The sequence below is a fragment of the Microcaecilia unicolor genome, chromosome 4 (genome assembly GCF_901765095.1).
Source record: "Microcaecilia unicolor chromosome 4, aMicUni1.1, whole genome shotgun sequence".
NCBI classification, from domain to species: Eukaryota; Metazoa; Chordata; class Amphibia; order Gymnophiona; family Siphonopidae; genus Microcaecilia; species Microcaecilia unicolor.
Window position 1 is genome coordinate 76,011,555 of NC_044034.1, and position 21,025 is coordinate 76,032,579.

At 42.7% G+C, this 21,025-nt stretch overlaps 1 protein-coding gene and 1 long non-coding RNA gene across 2 annotated transcripts in view; one reads left to right on the forward strand and one right to left on the reverse strand.

Moving 5' to 3' along the window:
- Positions 1-14,459, reverse strand: part of LOC115468561 — a 32,822-nt gene extending 18,363 nt beyond the window's left edge. The window contains exons 1-2 of the long non-coding RNA XR_003941886.1: positions 14,157-14,459; positions 6,035-6,088 (exon numbers count right to left, since the gene is read on the reverse strand). This is a non-coding gene — a long non-coding RNA (uncharacterized LOC115468561). The remainder of the gene's footprint in view (positions 1-6,034; positions 6,089-14,156) is intronic.
- A 121-nt stretch (positions 14,460-14,580) lies between these two features.
- Positions 14,581-21,025, forward strand: part of USPL1 (ubiquitin specific peptidase like 1) — an 88,700-nt gene continuing 82,255 nt past the window's right edge. Inside the window, exon 1 of the mRNA XM_030200360.1 lies at positions 14,581-14,668. The gene's annotated coding sequence lies outside the window, so the exon portion shown is untranslated. The remainder of the gene's footprint in view (positions 14,669-21,025) is intronic.

Consider the following 21,025-nt stretch of genomic DNA (forward strand, 5'->3'; position numbering starts at 1 on the left):
AATGAATTTCAGATTCCTGGAGCTACCTCTGTGAACAGTCACTGACTAGTTCATTTTTTTCTTAATACTTGAAGAAGAGGGCAACTGTACCTGAGAGCAATGAGAAGTCTGTGAAACCTAGTTTTTACAAAAGTAAAAAAAACAACCCACAAATCATGAGGACAAAGGCCATTTAAGGTCCTAAAACAATGAAAAGATAATTTAAATTCAATGCTAGCTAAAACAAGTAACCAATTAAAAGATTTTAATAAAGGCAAGGCTCTATCAAATTTATTTTGAAAAAGAATTCTTTGTGGCACACATTTTGCAGTAACTGCTATGTTTCAATCTATCAGTTTTTCTATGTTGCAGATCCTGAATTCCTGCTCTTATAACAAAGCACTAGGCCTGTTTTGCCAGGGGGGGGGGGGGGGGGGGGGCGGATATTACTTCTCTGGAACTTCTGATCCTGTCTCATTTTCAAAACTCAATCTTTTTCCTAGTTTTCCACCCACAACAAATTTGGGGGTATGTTTACTAAGGTGCATTAGCGTTAAACGCGCCTATACATTTCTATGGGCACGTTAGCGTTTAACGCACGTTAACCACGCTAATTTGCCTATAGCGCTCCTTAGTAAACATAGGTGTTGGTCCTGTTCTATTAAATTTTTCTGAGTTCATTTGCCCCAAGACAGGCAAACATTTTCTGCCCTTATTTCTTCAACATTCTGTTGGTTTCAAAATAATAAGGTAGTATCACCTACAGCTTGTTAATTTTTGTCTCCTTTTCTAAATTGCTAATATTTAAAATGACAATGCCTTTGCATCCAGGCCTGTAAAAGATTCTCTTTAGTTAGCCACTAGTTAAGAAAAACAAAACACTAAACAAAACACACAAGTGTGGAAAGCATGCAGAGCATGACCCAAAATTGGTTTTATTGTCCCTGCATAGGAGCATATGGATTCATGTTGTCTCTATTTGTGCACTACCTGGGATCAGTAGCATGGGATCTTGATACACTTTGGGATTCTACCAGGTACTTGTGACCTGGATTGGCCACTGTTGGACGTGGAAAAGAAGACTAGATGGCCCACTGGTCTGACCCAGTATGGATGTTCTTCTTATGAAGGGCAGAGGTAATTTGAATAGAGAAGTGCCCAAACATTATGCTGGTTTGGAAGAATAAAATGAAAACATGTGTAATATATCAAACCATTATGGAATAATTCAGTAGATGGTGACCAAATTTACGGGGGGGGTGGGGGGGGGGGGGGGGAAATGCAGAGCACTATTCTATAAACGGTGTTCCAAGTTAGGTGCGAGGATTTACACCAACTAAAACCTGATGTAAATCTTCATGCGTAAATTAGGCACAGATCCCCCAAATTCTATAATACTGTGCACATTTTTAGTGAACCCCCTGACCCACTCATGGCCCTCCCATGGCCACCATCTGTCTCTGTTAAGAGGGGGCAAGTTTGTGCACCCCTGGTTGACTGGTTGGGCACTGGGTGGGATGCCTGTAAATCCTGGTGGAGACTTTTAATTTTGTTGGCAAACTATGCAGCAAAATCATTGCAGTTCAGTTTAGACTGGGCAGGCTGGTTTTGTTGTGGGGGTTGCAGTAGGCTGTTTACTATACTGAACAGCTGTTTTGTTGAATTGATAGCCTGTGCAATGCATTGAGAGAAATACTGTTTTTTGGTTGCTATTAAGGCTTGGCGGTACTTTGCCATGTGCTTCCTGCAGTTTAACCTGTCTTCATCCAGGTGAGATTTGCGCCATCTCCATTCCAGTTTTTGTCCTTCGCATTTAAGGATCCGAAGTTCTGGAGAAAACCAAGGTGAGCGTTTGTGAGTGGGGCATAAGACCTTTTTTTAGTGGTGCTGTTTTCTCTAAGGTCTTGGCTAGGTGTGTATTCCAGATGTCAACTTGTTCTGCCACTGTTGTCTTTTCATCTACATCCGGATAGTCCAAGGCCTCTAGGAAGTTCTCAGCGGTCAGCTTTCTTTTGTCTCTGATCTCCTTCCAAACTCTGGGAGGTGACATTTGTTTCAGGTGGTCACTTAGGGAGAATTTAATTAGAAAATGGTCTGACCATAATAGGAGTGTTACTTCAATACTGTTATCCCAGAATTCTGGGATATCCACCCCTTTGTAGAATACCAGGTCTAGTATGTGACCCTTTTCGTGGGTTGGAGAATTGATCATCTGTGTAAATCCTAATGCTGTCATTGTGTCCAGAAAGGCAGCTATGGTGGTATCTGGGGTTTTGATGTGTAGATTGAATTCTCCCATGATCATCAGCCTAAGGTAATTCAGGGTCACTTCAAGTTGGATTAAAAGGGAAAGGGACATGGGACTTGATATACCACCTTTCTGAGGTTTTTGCAACTACATTCAGGTACTTATTTTGTACCAGGGGCAATGGAGGGTTAAGAGACTTGCCCAGAGTCACAAGGAGCTGCAGTGGGAATTGAACTCAGTTCCCCAGGATCAAAGTCCATTGCACTAACCACTAGGCTACTCCTCCACTCCAAGAGATTCTGATCCATGTAGCTGGGGGATGGCTATTCTGCACAGTTTGATTGTGTCCCAAATCAATACTGCTACCCCTCCATCCTGTCTTCCTGGTCTTGGTTGATGTTGAAACCTGTTGGGCATAGTTCAGCCAGTGGTATGCATCCATTTGGCAAAGGCAAAAACAAACAAAAAAAAGACTGGGGTACTGAGGACACCACTCTTGTGTAAGGGAAGGACCAGGTATGCTCTGAAGATTTTACATTTAGTTCAATGTTCTGGGAAAATAGCTCCACACTGGTGATGAGTGATGACATCTCAATTGTTGATGGTCCAAGACAGGTTTGGGAACCACTGCCTTATAGGGACCATGGAAGAGAAGAGTGATCTGAGGACATTGAGCTTTGAAAGAATCTGATACCGAGGACTTTTGGATTGGAGAACCACCTTCTGATTCAAGTGAAAGGGGAAACCACTTTCAGAAAGGAGGGAACTAAAACGTAATAAGGATAAGATTGGGCTTCAACTTCAGAGATCTTTCTAGCTGAGGAGACAGCAACAAGAAAAACCTGTCTTGTGTGTAACATCCTTAAAAAAAAAAAAGCTTAACACAAACATAAACTAAGGAGGCAGAAGATGCCTGCACCTTCAAAGGGACAATGACAGATGGAGACATTTTTTTCCTCTTTAACCAATGCCTTTCAAGGACCAAGCCTTAAGCTAGAAAGGAAGTGGGTCTCCCATGAGGCCAGTGCCCTGCAAAAGAATCCTCAGGCCTCCTTGTAGAGGAAGCAGAGGATCCACAAGGATATGAAGATCTGTATTCTAAGGCCTGCAAGGCTAATCTGGCACAATCAGAATGACTGTGAACAGATGCCTCTCCTGGCTCACCAGTGGCCAAGGTGGAAAGATAGAGAGGCTGGAGCTCAGGCCATGTCTGAACCAGTGCATCCAGGCTGCAGGGGCCTGGGCTCCCTCCTTCTGCTGAAGAACAAAAGGGACTGGGCATTGTGCCAAGTTGCCATATGATCGAACATATTACCAGGCTGAAAGCAGACAGTTCCCATTTTCAGGTATTAAGAGTTCCACGACTGATGAAGACTGCCTACACACTGGTCACTCCCGCTACATGGGCTGCAGAGAGAGCTAAGATTTTTCTTTTTTTCCAGAGCTCACTAATCTTCAGGGAGACTGCAGCATTTCTGGTTCCCCTGCTTGTTGACATAAGCTACAGCTGTGACACTGTCAAATGGTACTTGCACTACTTGACCCCAAAGCAGGGGGAAAACCCCTCAGATTATGGGGGACAGAATACCAATCCAGGAGACTTGAGAGAGAGAGAGGGGCAAGAGGAGGCAATGATCAAACTGGTGACGCAAAGAGTATCCAAGGTCACCAACACAGACTTCCAACAATTTAAAATAATCCCAAGCACACAGGTCTGGAGCTCAGAACAAATCTTTCTCAGGTGGGAGACTTAACTCCTGATGAATACTGAAACAAAGTCCCAGGTACCTGAACCAGTTTGAAAAGGAAATTGGCAAAGTTGACATGCTTTTTGACTTTATGGCGCAGAAAACAGAATGATTTGATATATACCATTGTCGCAAGCTTTAGCAGTTAAAATGCCTCCATAAAGAAATTAGAACAATATTAGTACCTAGCTCGCATAAGTGCAAACTATGGTGCAGTACATTTCCTAGTAAGGCTGTTAAAGTTATGGTACACTGTGTTGAATCATCTTATTCTTTTATATTCAGGCTCCCCCAAATGGTAACAAGGATGTACTGCTACCGTATCAGGAAAGTGTGTGTTTAGAACATCTGGCATTCTGTATGAGACTCCAGGTTTTATTTTCTATTTAATCAAGCTTGTTTCCCTGCATTTCCTAATTCTGTTGCTATGGAATGAGCCAAAAGATCTAGCTATCCAACTACAATGGGTCTGGATACTTGTTCCTGTCCTCTTCTTGTAAAGATCCCATTTTGCCTACATTTCAACTGCTCATGTTAAAGTGACCCTTCCATAAGTGCCTCCAGTATTAAGAGTTGGTTCTAGAGAAGGCAATCTTTCTATTCTAGTAATGTTTGAGATCAGGTGGTAGAGTGAGTAAACCACACTTTCACCTTAAGATCCCTAGAAACATCATGATTTAGACCTCAGCTCACATCATAATCTTTTCCCTCCAGAAAGACTCGAGCACCGGAATATAATGTCTTTTCTGTGTAAGGATGCCACTTTTTCTAGTTTTATCAGATCAACTGGGTATAATCAGTCCAAGAATCTATTCAATCTAAACAAAAACTGCAACAGTTTAAGTTCCACCATGCTCTAATGCCTGAGAAAATTAACAGATGACTCCCCACATTTACATAACTATTAAAGTTTTAAATGTTAGTTTTAAGCAGGGCTTTTTTAAGGGGGTACTGAGTACTGGTACCTTTTTCATTGTCTGCTAAAATTGACCCATGATCCCCAAGTTTTAATGAAAGAGCTCAGGCTCTACATACCAATTCTGCCTTGTCAGATTCTGTGACTGGTTGCAGGGGGCCTGGCTATTGTAGGGTGGGTCCCTCAGTGATCACCCCACCCCTGAAGGGTGGCCTGGCATTTGAGTACTGGCAACTTTTTTGTTAGAAAAAAAATGCACTGGTTTTAATATATTCTTTACAGGAAGTACTGGAAAATAGAGAATGACATGATAATGCTTACCACGGTTACAGAGTACTGGGGAAATTAAAAAAAAAAAAAAAAAAAATATGCAGTACTACCACCCTAATAGTATAACATTACGCAGTACTGCTGCAGAATGGGGACCACAATTACTTTATCCCAATAGTAATGGGGATAAAGGTCTGGCTGCCCTGCCCTGCCTCCTCAATCCTACCTTGAAGTGCCCTGGTGGTCTGATGGCCTCTTCAGGTCAGCAAAGAACCTCACTCTTTCCTGCCCACTGCTGCTGCTCTCCCGGCTACAGCTGGTTCTTCAAAATGGCTGCCGAGACTTGAAATGGGAGTTACAAAGTCTGCCAGACTGCGGCAATGGGGTGGGGACGGGAAAACAATTTTGGTTGCGCCGGGAATGGAGATGAATTTTTGTCCCTGCATTACTCTCTGCTGGAAAACATGTCAATCCTGACTTCAGTCAGTCCTTTTTGCAACTTACAAAGCAAAGTTCTTTTTCCCTGGAAAATTACACATTTAAGTTCCAGGGCACTAGTAAAATTGGCAGGCCGATTACATGAGATGCAGGAAGAGGGTGTCCATTGCCTGAGTTCACATAAGCTCATATATTTCCTAGGCTACAGATCAGACACGAGTAAGCTGAAAACAAGCACACAGATAAAAATCAGCAACATATACACATTCTCTGTTTCTCAAACACACACTTTTCCTCCTAGTCTCACACAAACATACTTTTCTGATGTACATATTTTCAGGGCTAGTCTTGAAGTCAAAGCCCTGCCTTCTGGGAAGCACAGGTCAAACATTTTTGCATGTTAAAACCACCTCGTAATGACTTTTAGAAAAGCACCTGAATTCTCTCCCCATGAAGGAGATTAGCATGCCCCCACCTGAACAGGGAATCCTGGGAATAAAGTAGTAATACCAACAACTTAATTTTCATTCTCCATCACCAGAGTTCATCAGCAACAGAACCAGTTTAAAATCAAACAAAAAAAAACAACCCCAAGACAGAACTAGTTTCAAATCAAAACAAAAAAAAAAACCCCAAGAAAGGCTGTCAAAAGCAAAATTACAGAGAAACAAATGTAAATTATGCACTGTGTTAACATTTAAGTATACTATGTCATACTTTGTATTATTTGAATATTTACTGCTTTAACTGGATATTGCTTATGTTTGATTTATTCTTACTGTACACCACCTTGAGTGAATTCTTTAAAAAAGGCAGTAAATAAAGCCTAATAAATAAATGCACACAATAAAGTTGGAAATCAGAGGATATTTTTCCACATAATCCCTTGCTATTACTCAATATATAATATCCAAACAAATGAGAGCTAGGAGCTCAAATGGTGGTGTATCTAAAACAGGTTGTCTAAAGAGGGTGCAATGCTAAGTTGTAGAGTGAAATTCTTTTCGCATCTAGCTCCACAATGATGACATGAGACAGGAAAAACCTTTATTAGAACTCCAAAGTAACTGAGGGCTATGCTGCAGAATTTGGACATCATGATTCACACTATTGGAACTTTGAACTGAGCTTATTAACTTGTTTGCTTGAACCTTGCTCAATCCAGACCTGTATGGGCTGATTCTACACAAAAGAAACAGAAGTACCCTGGCTCCATGTCCTGTGGGAACTTGTATGCGAGTTGGAAGGGATTCCTGAAATGAATGTTACTGTTTCTTCTGTGCTTTGAAATATTTAGTTTGGAATCAGACATAGAGAGACCACATAATTTCTGTCATCAGCACACAACATGCACTCATGCAAATTCAAGGTCTCTCAAATAAAAACTTGTCTGCCACATCCACACACAAGGTTTACCTCCTCTCTCTCACCACCCCCCTCCCCGTTTTTCACATACAGACCTATTTTGGGGAGTGTAACAAATACTTTTGGAAATTCTGATACTGACACATAGTGAATCTTTTCTTGAATGGAGAAAGCAAAGAGTGCACAAAAAGCACCAAACTGCAAACAAGATGTGACAAAACCTACCATAAACACTATAAAGCCCAAAATTAGTAACATCTGATGAACTAATCAAATGCCAGAACGGCATCTTGAAAATTTCTGCATTGTGTCATTTATGGGAATTTTCATTTTTTCCGGGGGTTCTTGTCAAATTTGCACAGTCTTAACATCAAGCATACCCCCAATTTTCTCTGAAAGAGTGTGCACCCTATTATTATTGGCAGACAAAAACCCCACATGAAATGTCATCGTCGACCCCCCACCAATATTCAAAACTGGCTATCAACCGATATTCAGCAAGGGATAGCAGCTAGTGGATAGCCAGTTATATTGGCTGATATAATCAGCTTTCCACCGATTTGCAGCATGGTTTGGCAGCCATATTTGGCCGCTGTATACCTGGAATTTCTTTGGCCGCTTTGAACTTAACCAGCCAGCACAAAACATCAGCTTGGCTAATTAAGTACAAACCGGCCAAAAATAAAGCAAGTATTCAATGCTGGTCACCAGAAACAACCCGGCATTACCGCCAATTACATGAGTTAGCCGGGCCAACTCCCATGGTCTAAATTTTGGTCCCATTGTGTTATTCTGCTTTTCATTTCTTAGTGTTTTATCCTATAATACTTGTTAATGTATTATTGATATTTCCTATGTCATTTCAAATGGCAATCAATCCCTAATATCAGTCATCTAATCATTGCTACCCATCCATACTTTCTAGGAAGTATATACCCATACTATTTACCTATTTATCCTAATATCCACACCTCTTTAACAAAGCTTACAATAACCTCCCTCAATGATACAATTCATCCCCCAAATCACCCAAACACACCTAAAACATTTCTCATACAACCTACCCAACATCAGCCCATCTACCACCTCTCTTACCTCAGCTTATGATCAACTGTATTTAAATCATGTACTGACTTTATCATAACCTTACTCTGTAAGCCACATTGAGCCTGCAAAAAGGTGGGATAATGTGGGGTACAAATGCAATAAATATTTCACATATCCCAGAAACAGACTACAAATAAATAAACCTGAGACATTAGAAGTCAGATGGAAAATTCAGGTTCTCTCTTGACTTCTACTACTGAGGATATCCACTGTATATTTTCAAGAAGCACTCCTGGGTGAACTATTTTATGCAGAGGTGTCAGAGTTTCTAATTTGTTTTTTTAAGTTAGTGACTTCCATATTTCTACATCAAACATGTATGCACTCTCCACATGTCCATTCATTAACTGGAATTTTTTTTTAGTGCTTGCATAATTCAAAAAACATTTCAAAAGAATGGTTAGTAGTGGGTGGATTCGTGCTAGTCAAAACTGTCTGGCCATCCCACTGTTAACTATCCAGACTTCTTATGATGTGTGACAATTATCAAACAAGTTACAGAGCAAATTGTAGAAGCTGCTAACTACCACCACCCCCCTCTCCCATAAAACATGAAGTACAATCCCACCACCATCCCTGGATAAGATCATTTGACTGTGGAATATAGAAGTGTCAGTTAAAGCACCAGTAGGCAGAACAGCTGTGATCCTCTCATTCTTTAAAATCTTCAGGGGCGAGGGGGAGAAGGCAACACCTCCTCATTGGTCCCTGCCCCACCTTCCAAGGTCTTTTCAATAAAAATAAATTTTAAAAAGTTTTTGAATTACAAAGTAAACTATAACAAGAAAACAAACAATTATTAGGTAAACATTTCTGAGCAGTGAGACAGAAGAAATAAAGCATAAAAAGTTCAGCACGTCCAAAATTGTAATTAAGAAATATTTTATGATTAACTAGTAAAAAAAGGCCCATTTCTCAAAGAAATGAAACGGGTGCTAGCAAGGTTTTCCTCGGAGTGTGTATGTTTGAGTGTGTGTGACAGTGACTGTGTGAGACAGAGTGAATGTGCGAGTATGTGTGACAGAGTGAGACTGGGTGCGACTGTGTCTGTGAGAGTGTGTGCCAGGGTTCCCCCCCTCCCTCCGAGTGCCAGGTTCATCCCCCTCCCTCCGAGTTCCAGGGTTGTCCCCCCTCCCTCCGAATTCCAGGGTCCTCCCTCTCTCTAAGTTCCAGGGTCATCCCCTCCCTCCCTCCGAGTTCCAGGGTCGTCCCCTCCTTCCCTCCCTCCCTCTGAGTTCCAGGGTCCCCTCCCTCCCTCCAAGTTCCAGGGTCATCCCCTACCTCCCTCTGAGTTCCAGGGTCGTCCCCTCCCTGCCTCTCTCCGAGTTCCAGGGTCATCCTCCGAGTTCCAGGGTCATCCCTCTTACCACACTGCAAATAGAGGAAAATATTACCACACTGGAAATACAGAAAAATAAAGCAGCCAATGTTGTTGTCTTTCCAGCGATGTCCCTCTCCTGCGTGCTGCACACAAAATGAATGACCCCTTCTCCTGACACTCCTCCCTTCTTCCCATACACTTCCCTCTGATAGGTCCCTCGACGTCGCGTACCGTTGCCTGGCAACTATACAAAATGACCCCTTCTGCTGACGCTCCTCCCTTCTTCCCATACACTTCCCTGATAGGTCCCTCGACGTCGCGTACCGTTGCCTGTCAACTGTGCAGTGTTGCCTTCACTCTCACTGTTCCACCCTTGATGTCATCACGTTTTGACGCAAAGGCGGGGCAGATAGAGATGTGACAGACTTACGAATGTTACGAACCCTTCACTGAAGCCATGGAGTCAGCTTCAGAACATTGGAGGTGCGTTTTATTATAGTAGATTTACAGATGAGTCCTCTTGAGTGTGTGTGTGTTGATGGGGGGGGGGGGGGGGGTCAGTTGAATATATTTTCATAATTTCTGACTGTTAAAATCTAACTGTTTAACTGACTTTAAAAAAATCTAAAGAACTCAAATAAAGGCATTGTCTTCAGAGAGGGAGTGGACCAAGACTAGAAATTTCCAGGTAACATGTTTTAGTGATAAAGGTTCTTTAAATTTGAAGATTTCCAATCCCATTTTGGAAGTAACATTAAAATATCTTTCTTGAACAATATGTAATCAGGCACAAAATACAGAAATTCCAATGTTATACACTAATGCAAGAGGGCAACCTTTATACACAGAGGGCCCTATGAATATCAGTATTATCCCTAGAAGGCCACAACATTACATAATGTCAGGATGGGAAATGCAGAGCCCTACAGACATTTTATGATACATAAATCAGTTAAAATTTAACTACATTTGATGGAAACAAACTGCTAGAGTGGCTATTCAGAAGATACTGGCAAAATATGGTATTTAAAAATCACCAAAACTCTAGTTAATGATGTTTTCTGTGTATACTTCTCATGGGCTGCATAAAATTAAATGGCAGGCTGCAGGTTGCCCACCCCTGCATTAATGTATGAAGGGGAAAGCCACTGATGCTGGGCAAGCTGTGAAATTCTGTTGGATGAAAAGCTATCACTTTTTAAAATTTGTGTGTTTCCTCCCATTTTGAACTAGGTCCATAAGTCTTATGGCAAATTATAGTTTGTAGGCCAATACCAGCAGCTGATAAACATATAAATGTAGTTATCCACATAGTTAAAATAAAATCTGAATAGTGTCAGGCTGAAAATGGCCAGATATTACCTATATAAGAGAGGACTAGATTTGAGGTGGAACAAGGGCAGGCTTTAAAATGATCTGGACAGAGCAGCACAGGGAATACATATGAATCTCTGCACCAGTGCTTAAATCAATAGGGTCAGTGAACCAGTTCAATAGTGACCTATTTTCTAGTTTTTGTATGGATATACCTAGCCTGAAACTTAGAGGGCCACTACTGAGACCATGATATTCAGCCCCTGGATCTGGATATTGGCTGGTGCGGAAAAATCTGAGAATAAGTGCTGACTTGCCGTGCTATCCAGTTAGGATTAGATTCTATAAATCATGCCTAAAAAAATCAGCGCCAAAAGTGAAATATACCTACGCGTACTTTATAGAATATGCCTAAATTTTCACACAGCGTATAGAATACGCTGAACGACTGTCCACATAACTAAATTTAGTCTCAGGCAGTTACGCCAAGTAAAACTTGGTGTAAATGCCCACATCTAAATTAGCTGCAGACTGGGTGTAAATTAGGTGATGGTTGTCCTTTGTTTTACCATTGGTCTGGAGCAGCAGAAGCAGTCAGAGTGGTGGCAGGAGGGAGATGGGGCAGGTCCTGGTGCAACTGCTGCTTGTGCTGGTTCTACAGAGAAGGTGTACGACCATCTTAAAGGAACACTGATGTATATGTACACATGCATATACATTCACACACTTTTATAAAAGCCATTCGTGCATATAGCACATGACTCATGCACAGAAAATGCTTTAAGAAAGTATATTCAAAGTGGTTAAATGGGAAAACCCTTTTTCAAAATTGCAATAACAGTAAAATAAAGCTACTGGGCACAAAGATCTTGCATTTACACATTCTAAGGAAGTGAGTATGGGAATGTACAATGCATGTGCAAATCCATATATATATGCATAAGCGAGTGCAATACAGGTGTCTAGGAGACACCCTTTAATGGACACATGCAAGCAGCTCAAGCAGGAATAGAAACTCTCTCCTTAGAGATTTTCAAATAGGGATCCTGCACCCTTCCTCCAGCCACTCCCAACATAGGGATTGTCAAAGGGCTCAAGAATGGGTGTTCTTTGGTGTTCACGTGTGTACTAAACATTTAAATGAATGCAAATGAGGTCAGTTAGTATTCTTTCCCAATACAGAAAAGAAAGAGTTGTAATGCACAAGAGAAAATAATGGTCAACAGTGGCAAAAATGTACTGCCAGGTCCAGGGAAGCGTAGGTGGTTTTCAAGAGAAACTTTCTTATCAATTTTTCACTTTTCACTGCATTTTTGTCTTCTTTTGCAAGCGGAAGGAAGCCCATGCAAGTTTGAGTGCTGCCAATGAGAACAAACATAAGAACATGAGTAGCCATACTGGGTCGGACCAATGGTCCATCTAGCCCAGTATCCTGTTTTCCAAACAGTGGCCAAGCCAGGTCACAAGTACCTGGCAGAAACCCAGATTGTGGCAACACTCCATAATACAAATCCCAGGGCAAGCAGTTGCTTCCCATGTCTGTCTCAATAGCAGACAATGGACTTTTCCTCCAGGAATTTGTCCACACCTTTCTTAAACCCAGATACGCTAAGTGCTGTTACCACATCCTCTGGCAAAGAATACGTGCGCAAGTCCGTTGAAAGCATACATCGGTACCTGTTTTTCAAAGTGCAAAAAATGTTTGCAAGGCTCATATTTAAAAAAGTAAACAGTGCAAATGTGCGCTTACACTTCTTGGTTTGTCTGGGCAAGCACACAAGAGCCACGCTTACCGCAAGCCCTTTGTGCGCATGTGCCAGACACAATCCTCCTCTTGCTTTTGGTATGTTAACATCAATCAGCCACACATATCATTTGCATAAGATTTCTTTTGCGCATCGCTTCATTTTTCTGCACTGTTGTAATGCTACAACATTTTGCATTGTGGGCTTTTGTGCCTGGCATTGAGCATCGGCCTCCTGATGCCGTGAGAGGAAAACCAGAAGAAGCAGACACTCAACGCAACACCCTCCTCCTTACCATTTGGTATTCTTCCCTTTCTAGCTCAAAACCAAATCCTCAGCTCCAATCTAGCATCGCCTTCATTCTCAAACTCCCCACCCCCACATCCCATCTTCCAACTAGACTTGTATGGGGACAGAAATTTTACCTGTCCATCACTACAAGTAATCTCCTCCGTTCTCCACCTGAAACCTATTTACAACGTATGAATTCTTCCCAATTTGGAAACATTAATTAGAAAGAGTACATACTTGGTAAATGGGTCTCTACCACAGCATCTACTGTATTTTGTATGTATAAAGGTTCACTCTAATTCTCCTTGAAGAATAATGAACCACGGGGAAACTAATCTTTAATCCTACAGGAAAGTGGAGAAATAGCAGCTATAGCAATAAAATATGTTGGATCGGGTCACTAGGCCAGAACTAAAATCATCCACTACTACTATTAATCATGTCTATAGCACTACTAGACGTACGCAGCGCCGTACACATTATATGCAGGTATCCCTCCCTCTCTATCTCAAACCCAAATCCCCAGCTCCAATCTAGCATCTCTACTTCATTCTCAAACTCCCCATCCCATCTTCCAACTACAGTTGTATGGGGCCAGAAATTTCACCCGTCCCTGCCCATCACCACAGGTAATCTCCATCCTCCACCTGAAACCATAATCTTCAGGAGTAGTTATTTCATTTAATTATGCTACTGAAATACATTAGATGCTCTGATAGAGATCTATTTACAATGTATGAATTCTTCCCAATCAATATTTCCAAATAAGCAAATGCACTTATTAAGTTAGAAACATTAATTAGAAAGAATACATACTTTGTAAATGGGTCTCTACCAGTGCATCTACTGTATTTTGTATATATAAGCGTTCACTCTAATTCTCCTTGAAGGATAATGAACCACGGGAAAACTAATCTTTAATCCTACAGGAAATTGGAAAAACAGCAGCTATTGCAATAAAATTTGGTTGGTTCTGGTCACCAGGCCAGAACTATAAACATCTACTACTATAGCACTACTAGACGTACGCAACGCCGTACACATTATATGCAGGTAACTTTACATTATATGCAAGTACTTTCTCTGTCCCTAGAGGGCTCACAATCTGAACAGATTAACTACCACCAACAGAACCTAGCACTATATTTGCCTTTATAAATTCAATTTACCGTTACTATTATTATTTTAGTAATTATTTCTTTTTGTACCCCTAGTTCTTACGTTTATGCTCACATTCAGTGGTATCATTTAGGACCTCTTTTACCAAACCGCGCTAGCGATTATCGCACAGCAATGCGAATCGCTAGCGCGGTCTGGTAAAGGAAGTCCGACGTTGATAAATAAAAACAAACGAACAAAAAGAATAAAGTGATTCTTCTTTCGGACTGGCCTAACAATCTATATTAAATTTGACCTCTAATACTGCTGGCCCGTGCAGGCAGCACGTGTCAGTGTAAGCCTTGCCGTACCAACGAAACCTCTCTCCGGCATCAGATTCAGCCCGGCCAGAGAGCAAGTGCGGATGCGCTGAATAATTGAAGAGGAGGCGGTATTTGGAGCTCTCAAGGACTTTGGGTAGTTGATCATTGCTGATAGGCTCGTACACGCCCACGTGAACGCCGAAGGAATTACTTCCATCCTCGCAGGACTCCCGAAGAGTAGAAGACCCCGTTCCAATGCATCTCTACTTCCAACTTGTCTTTGAGATCGCCCGCCACAAGCCCTGCAACATTCCTTCTCTGAGGTACAACCCAAAGAGATTAGAGAAGTGAGAAGAACCTCTTTTGACCCACCACCAACTCCAGCGTCCTGCCCTCCTCTGATGTAACTTCCTGTTTCCGGCAAGGTGGCTGGGACGTATTCGAGGGAGAAACGTTTAATGGGAGATGCTGCATTCTGGAGAAGGGAAGTTGTGGGTAACTTCAGGTATGAGTTTGTCAGATGGGGGTGGGAGGTTTGAGGGAGAGATGCTGGATTGTGTACCGGGGAGGGAAGACTAGTCCCCGAATGCGTGTGACTTGGTATCTGTGTTATGTTCGTGTGGGAATGGAGGAGGGGGGGATGTCATAGTGCCCAAGACATGAAGCTTCCAGCAAAGGGGGGATGGGAGGAGTGAAGGTGGGGGGCATAATTCTGTGGACATAATGTAGGCACAGAATGATTTAGCATGTCTCTGTTTGTAATTAGGAAGCATAAGGAGGGAGAGAAGGAAGGAGCAAAGAAGGTGCTTGGGATGTAGTACTTATGGGAATGGGGGCATGAGTAAAGCCAGTTTTAAACACGAGAGGAGTAGCCTAGTGGTTGGTAGGGATGGATGGACACCAATAATTTTTTTTGTATTTGTTTTTTCTCATTGTTATGAGTGTGTACTTTTCTTAAAGTGGGTCCACTGTTTGCACATAGTGTGCACTTTTACCCAAGAGTGCACACATGGATGATAGTTTATGCAGGTGTGCTCCCCCAGGAGAGTGCACAGTATGTGTAGATAGTGTGTCTTTTATGAGAAAACTTCACCCTCTTAACTGCAAATGATATTTGTTACATGAAACAGCAAGGCAGATGATTGCAAGCTCCAAGCAGTAGATATATATAAACTATTTGTTATCAGCTATTTCTCATTCCTAGTGTTTAAAGCACTGGACTGACAACCAGGGATGCCTGGTTCCAATCCTGCTGCTCCTTATGATCTTGAGCAAGTTGCTTAACTTTAAGTTGTTTTAGGTACAAATTTAGGGGCTGATGCTCAGCAGAAAATGTCAACTTTCCTGTCAGTGCCTGATTGGTGATTGGCTTAAACACAGAGAGGAAAGTTGACCCCCCCCCCCAAAAAAAAAAAAATACAAGCATTAATCAGTCCCTTACTGCCCCCCCCCAACATACCTGCTATATAGTGGCACCCGCTCCGGCCCCATATAATTGATCCCCCCAAAACATATCTCTGCTGTCTAATGGCACTCACTCTGGCCCCACATACTTGACACCCCCCCCTTTATCCCCAGACATTTAAAAATATATCTTGGTGGTCATGATGTTGCCCAGGTGCAAAAAAAAATGTCCTGTTGGTCCAGTAGCTCCCCCTGCCCAGGTGCAAAAACAATGCTATGGTGGTCGAGTGACACCTCAAAAGCCCTGGTGGTTTAGCAGAAGCCTACCACCCTTACCCCATATAAGGCAGGAGCGATCACACTTGCGACGGGTGCCATTATCTTCAACATGGTGGTGCCCTGCACAGTGCATCCTATCTACCATATAAGTGAGAAACTACTTATATGGTAGGCCCCATCCAGTGCATCCCAGGGTACAGTGCCACTGTTTTGAAGATGACAGCACCTAGTGGCAGGAGTGAGTGGGCATCACTCTAGCCTCATACAATGTAGGGGGTGGGCTTTCGCTAGACTGCTCGGCAATTGCGGAGGGCCACTTGACAAGCTGGTCAATCTTTTTTTTTTTTGTGCCTGGTGGGGTGGGGGTGGGGGTGGGGGTGGGGGGGGGGGGGTTGGGTGAACCACCGAACCATCAGAATATTATTTTTTTTTAATATTAGGGGAAGGGAATATCGAGGAGAGGGAGGGAGGCCGGGGCAGGAAGCAGTCCGGGGCAGTGTGGTCGGGTTGGAGGGAGAGAAGGCGGTGCCGCTAGATCAAAGTTTTTCAGCCTGGGTTGAAAACCTCTTCACTAGACACTCCTCTCAGCCAACCCTTTTATGCTGCCCCAGACCTGGAATTAAGGTTTGTTTTTTGTTTTTTTAGAATGGCAGTTGGGTGGGTAATGACTGAATTATCATGCATTTTAATGTGGTTTGTGAGGTTAAAACCTATGCTTAAACCCTTTTAGCATTCAGCGCACAATAATGTGCGCAAACCTGTCATTGATCCCATGTTAATGTCGGCGATAATTTTGAGTGTCTGTCTCTTAGGGGGTCTTTTACCAAGGTGCTGTGAGATGCCGATAGGAAGATAATGGGCATCAGTGCCCACGGAATGCAGTAAGTAGGATATGCATAGCAAGGGGGTGCCAGAAGCGGTGCACGCTGGGCTAGCGTATCTTTCCCGTGTGTCTACCCCCTCTAGCATCTCCGTTGCCTACTCTAACTTAGTGTTTTTTTCTAACTAGAGGGTTTCTGGTGTGGGAGCGATTCAAACTGCCCAGGCAGTTAATCAGAGGTGGGGTGGACAGCAGCAGAGGGAAAGTGCCGAGGAGGCCAAAGGTGGCATGTTTGAATCGCTCCTCAGTGACGGAAACCCTCTTCTTAGAAAAAGACATTTTTGCGTTAGGCAAGGCAGAGAGACGCTGGACAGGAGGGGGGGGGGGGGTGAAGGGTTCAAAGAGAGGAGATGCCGGAACAGGGGTGGGGGAAGGTAAAGTGGAAGAATAATTGGCTGGGAAAATGGGGGACGGAGAAGAGAGAAAGGAGATACTGAAACTGACTGATAGTTTGCAGGTAGTGCCAGAGTCCCTACCACTGGCCCTTGTGCCAGCTGATTTGTAGTGCGAGCTAAAAATGCTATTGCACCTTAGTAAAAGACCCCCTTAGATTATAAGCCTTCTAGGGGCAGGAAAATTCCTAGTGTGTTTGATTGTAACTCACCAGGACTACTAAAAAAGGTGTGAGCTAAGTTCAAATAAATAAATTATAAAATTGTATGGTCTTATGTGCTGAAAAATCACAGATGTGGATTGAGCGTAGACTAAGTTGAGCTATATAATGTGTACTTTATGAAATACCAAAGTGCAAACATAGGGCCTCTTTTATCAAGCCATGTGGCAATGCCAACAAAGCCCATTCTAAGTGAATGGGCTTTATCAGCATTACCACACCGGAAGCTACTAGCACGGTGGATTTTTCTTTTTCTTTAAAGCTCCATAGCATATACACACAAATTTACACCTATTTTGGAGAGGTGTATAGTTGTGCAGGGACCAGATTGGAGAGCTTATGCTGACATTTATAAAATAGATGCCTTTTGGGGGGGGGGGGGGGGGGGGGCTGTGACTTTCACACTTCAAAAGGGCATAGTGGTATAACTTGCATGGTGCAGCTGGTACAACCCTAAACAGAGGCACAGAGGAGGTAAACAGCATGTTCTCCATGGAGCACCGGGTACAACTCTAGCCACCTTACTGTGAAGACTAGATGATCCAGGTCTTTATCTGACAACTGTTACTGTGTTATTCGGAGCATAAACATCCTGTTATAAAATTACCTCTTTTGCTTCCTCATGTAGTGTTACTGTTGCAGACATTGGGAACAATTAGCCCTTTGTTGTTGTGGTAATGCTGTGCAATGCAGAATTGCTGTGGGAGGTGGAACTGTGCCACTGCATTTCTTTACTATGCAGCTCTTGCAGAGTTCTTCTGGCGCTGAAATCCTGTGCTGTTCTTGAGAGACTGAGATTAGGTCAGGATTTCGAGCACCACAGCACTCTGCAAGAGGTGTGTGGTGCAGGGAGGCTGCGGTACCAGCTGCATTTCACTCACCATCTTATATAATAAAACTCACCCTCAACGTTCTGAGGACACTGACGTCAGTGTCACTTCCTTCGGGTTCGAAGGGTTCGTGGTGGTGAAGCCACCAAAATCACTGTCTGTGGGCCCCGCCCTCGCATCAAACGTGATGACGTCAAGGGCGGAGCAATGGCGTCACAGAGCGAGGGCGGAGCAATGGCGTCAGTGGCTTCACGACTCAGGAGATGAAGGTGGCATGCGTTGATGAGGTGCGGAGCAATGGCGGTCAGTGGCTTCACAACGCCAAAGGGGTGGGTAGGGAGGGGTGGGTTCGGGAGGAAAACCTTGCTAGCGCCCGTTTCATTTGCTCCAGAAACAGGCATGTTTTACTAGTGTGGTATAATAAGTGCTGGGAGGTCAACAGGAGAGAAAGTTTGGAAAGAGAAACTGGGGAAGGACTTACTGGTGAGACAAGGAAGTAAGGAATTGTGTGTGTGTGTGTGTGTGTGTGTGTGTGTGTGTATGGAGGGTTGTAGTCAGTGGATAATGTGGCCTGTTTGAGAGGAGGTGAGTTGGAGGAGACAGGGATATATAATTTATAGTTATAGTTTATTAAATTTGCTTAACCGCCCTAGCTGCCTGAGCAGATCAGTGTACAAAACTAAAAACATACAGAAAAGGAAAGAAACGACAAATAAGCAAGCAGATAGAAAAGGAAAAGGGGTACAGATACACCTAGAAACGATTTATAGTAGTAGTAGTAGTAGTAGAAGAAGATAATAAAATGGTGGGGGAGGGGGCAGAGTTGGAGGCAATAGTGGATGTGTAGAAGGGATAATTGTGCTAGAAGAGATGGGGCAGGAGTTGTTCGTGTGGGGGAGGGGTGCTGAGTCATGGACAACAGGTAAAAAGGGGGCACATGGCAGGGATAAGGGAGAACATAAGCATTGCCATATTGGGACAGACTGAAGGTCCATCAAGCCCAGTATCCTGTTTTCCAGCAGTGGCCAATCCAGGTCACAAGTACCTGACAAGATTCCAAAACAGTAAAACAGATTTTATGCTGCTTATCCTGGAAATAAGCAGTGGATTTTCCCAAGTCTATCTTAATAATGGCTTATAGACTTTTCTTTCAGGAAATTCTCTAAGCCTTTTTAAACCCTGCCAAGCTAACTGCTTTTACCACATTCTCTGGCAACAAATTCTAGCGTTTAATTACACATACACATTGAGTTAAGAAATATTTTCTCTGGTTTATTCTAAATTTACTACTTAATCACATCATATCTCCCCTCAGCTGTCTCTTCTCCAAGCTGAAGAGCCCTAGCCGCTTTAGCCTTTCCTCAAAGGGAAGTCCTATCCCTATTATCAATGATCACACCTAGATCCTTTTCCTGGGTGGAATAAGGGGGTTGAATGTAGGGGGCAGATGATCTGAAAGTCTGGGTATGTGGGTGTATAGTGAGGAGTGAAGAACTGGAGGAGGTAAATGCGGGAAGGTGGGGGAGGAAAAATGAGCTCCTAGAGAATGTTTCAGGGAGCATGACCGTGTTGGGGGGGGGGGGGGGGAATGATATAGACGGCCTTATGATTAGGGCCTTTGGATTTTGTATATTTTCATTTGACACTTTGCAGAGCCAAAAGCAGTTGCAGGCCACCAACTTTTTTTTTCAACTGTTGACATTTGTAGTTATGCTACAGCATCGCTGCAGTAAGTCGACACTGCCTGAGACTTAGATCTCTACTTGGTTTCAGTGGATTGCTGGAAATAAAAATAACTGAATGCCAGCAGCCCTACCTATGGTGCACTAATGCTGCACAATAAACTGTAAAATTTTGTATCGCTGAGTACAGATTTTTCTGTTTGGAAATTTAAATTACTATTCAGACATAGTTATATTATTTAGATAAATGTGTGCATAATTCCTACAGGAATAGAAAGTGAATGGCCTTTTAAACATGGTATTGTGACTTCTGTGAAGGGCATATCCTTGTATTTTGGGTATGTATTGGTGGCTACCTGTGCTGAATTCCTGTGCCATGCTTGCGCTTTATCCCAGCTGTTCTTGTCTTGGTATAGTAAGTAGCAGCAGCAGCAGCAAAGGGACTTTGCTTCCCTAATCCTTAGCCTGCTGCTCTTAGCCTGCTGCTCTTAATCACTAGGTCACTCCTCCATTTAAACATGTCTGTTATGTTTACAGGTGGTCTGACTTTCAGTGGAAGTTGTGGTGGCAAACAAAGTAGTAGAATTTAAGTAAACCTGGAATAATCTCAGAAAATCCTTAGCTTAGGAGAAGTGAAAGGGGGAAACCTGTGGTCACCAAGATCTGCAGCATTGTTAAATGAAATAAATTGGGCTCCTCAGTACTTGTCTGTTGTCATATTTAGGAACTGGGAATTGCGTGGATCTAGCTAGTTTGGATCATTTCTTTTTTAATAGAGAAAAAAAATATCGTTGTATAGTGCCATGTGCAGAATAAGTTGTAGAATGGTGAGCATAATATTAGAAGAGCCTAGCAATTTGAACACAGCAGTCTTGGAAAAGAGGTCTAGGTAATTTTGAAAGTGTTCAGTTTTTAGGATTGCAGTTCTTGATAAATTGTTTGTAAAGTAAAAAAAAAAAAAAAAAAGGCAGTGAACCACAACTCAAAAGAAGCTTGACAGACCTGGGTGGGCTCTCCATAGGTACCACATTATTCTGTACCTCCAGGAGTCACATAGTTTTATTTGGCTGCAATCTATGGGGTCATGGCCACAAAAATGATTTGATAAGCACTGGTTTAGAAATACCTGGATAATGCCCTAGTCTCCTTTGTGGTACAAAAGTCAACCTTGGTC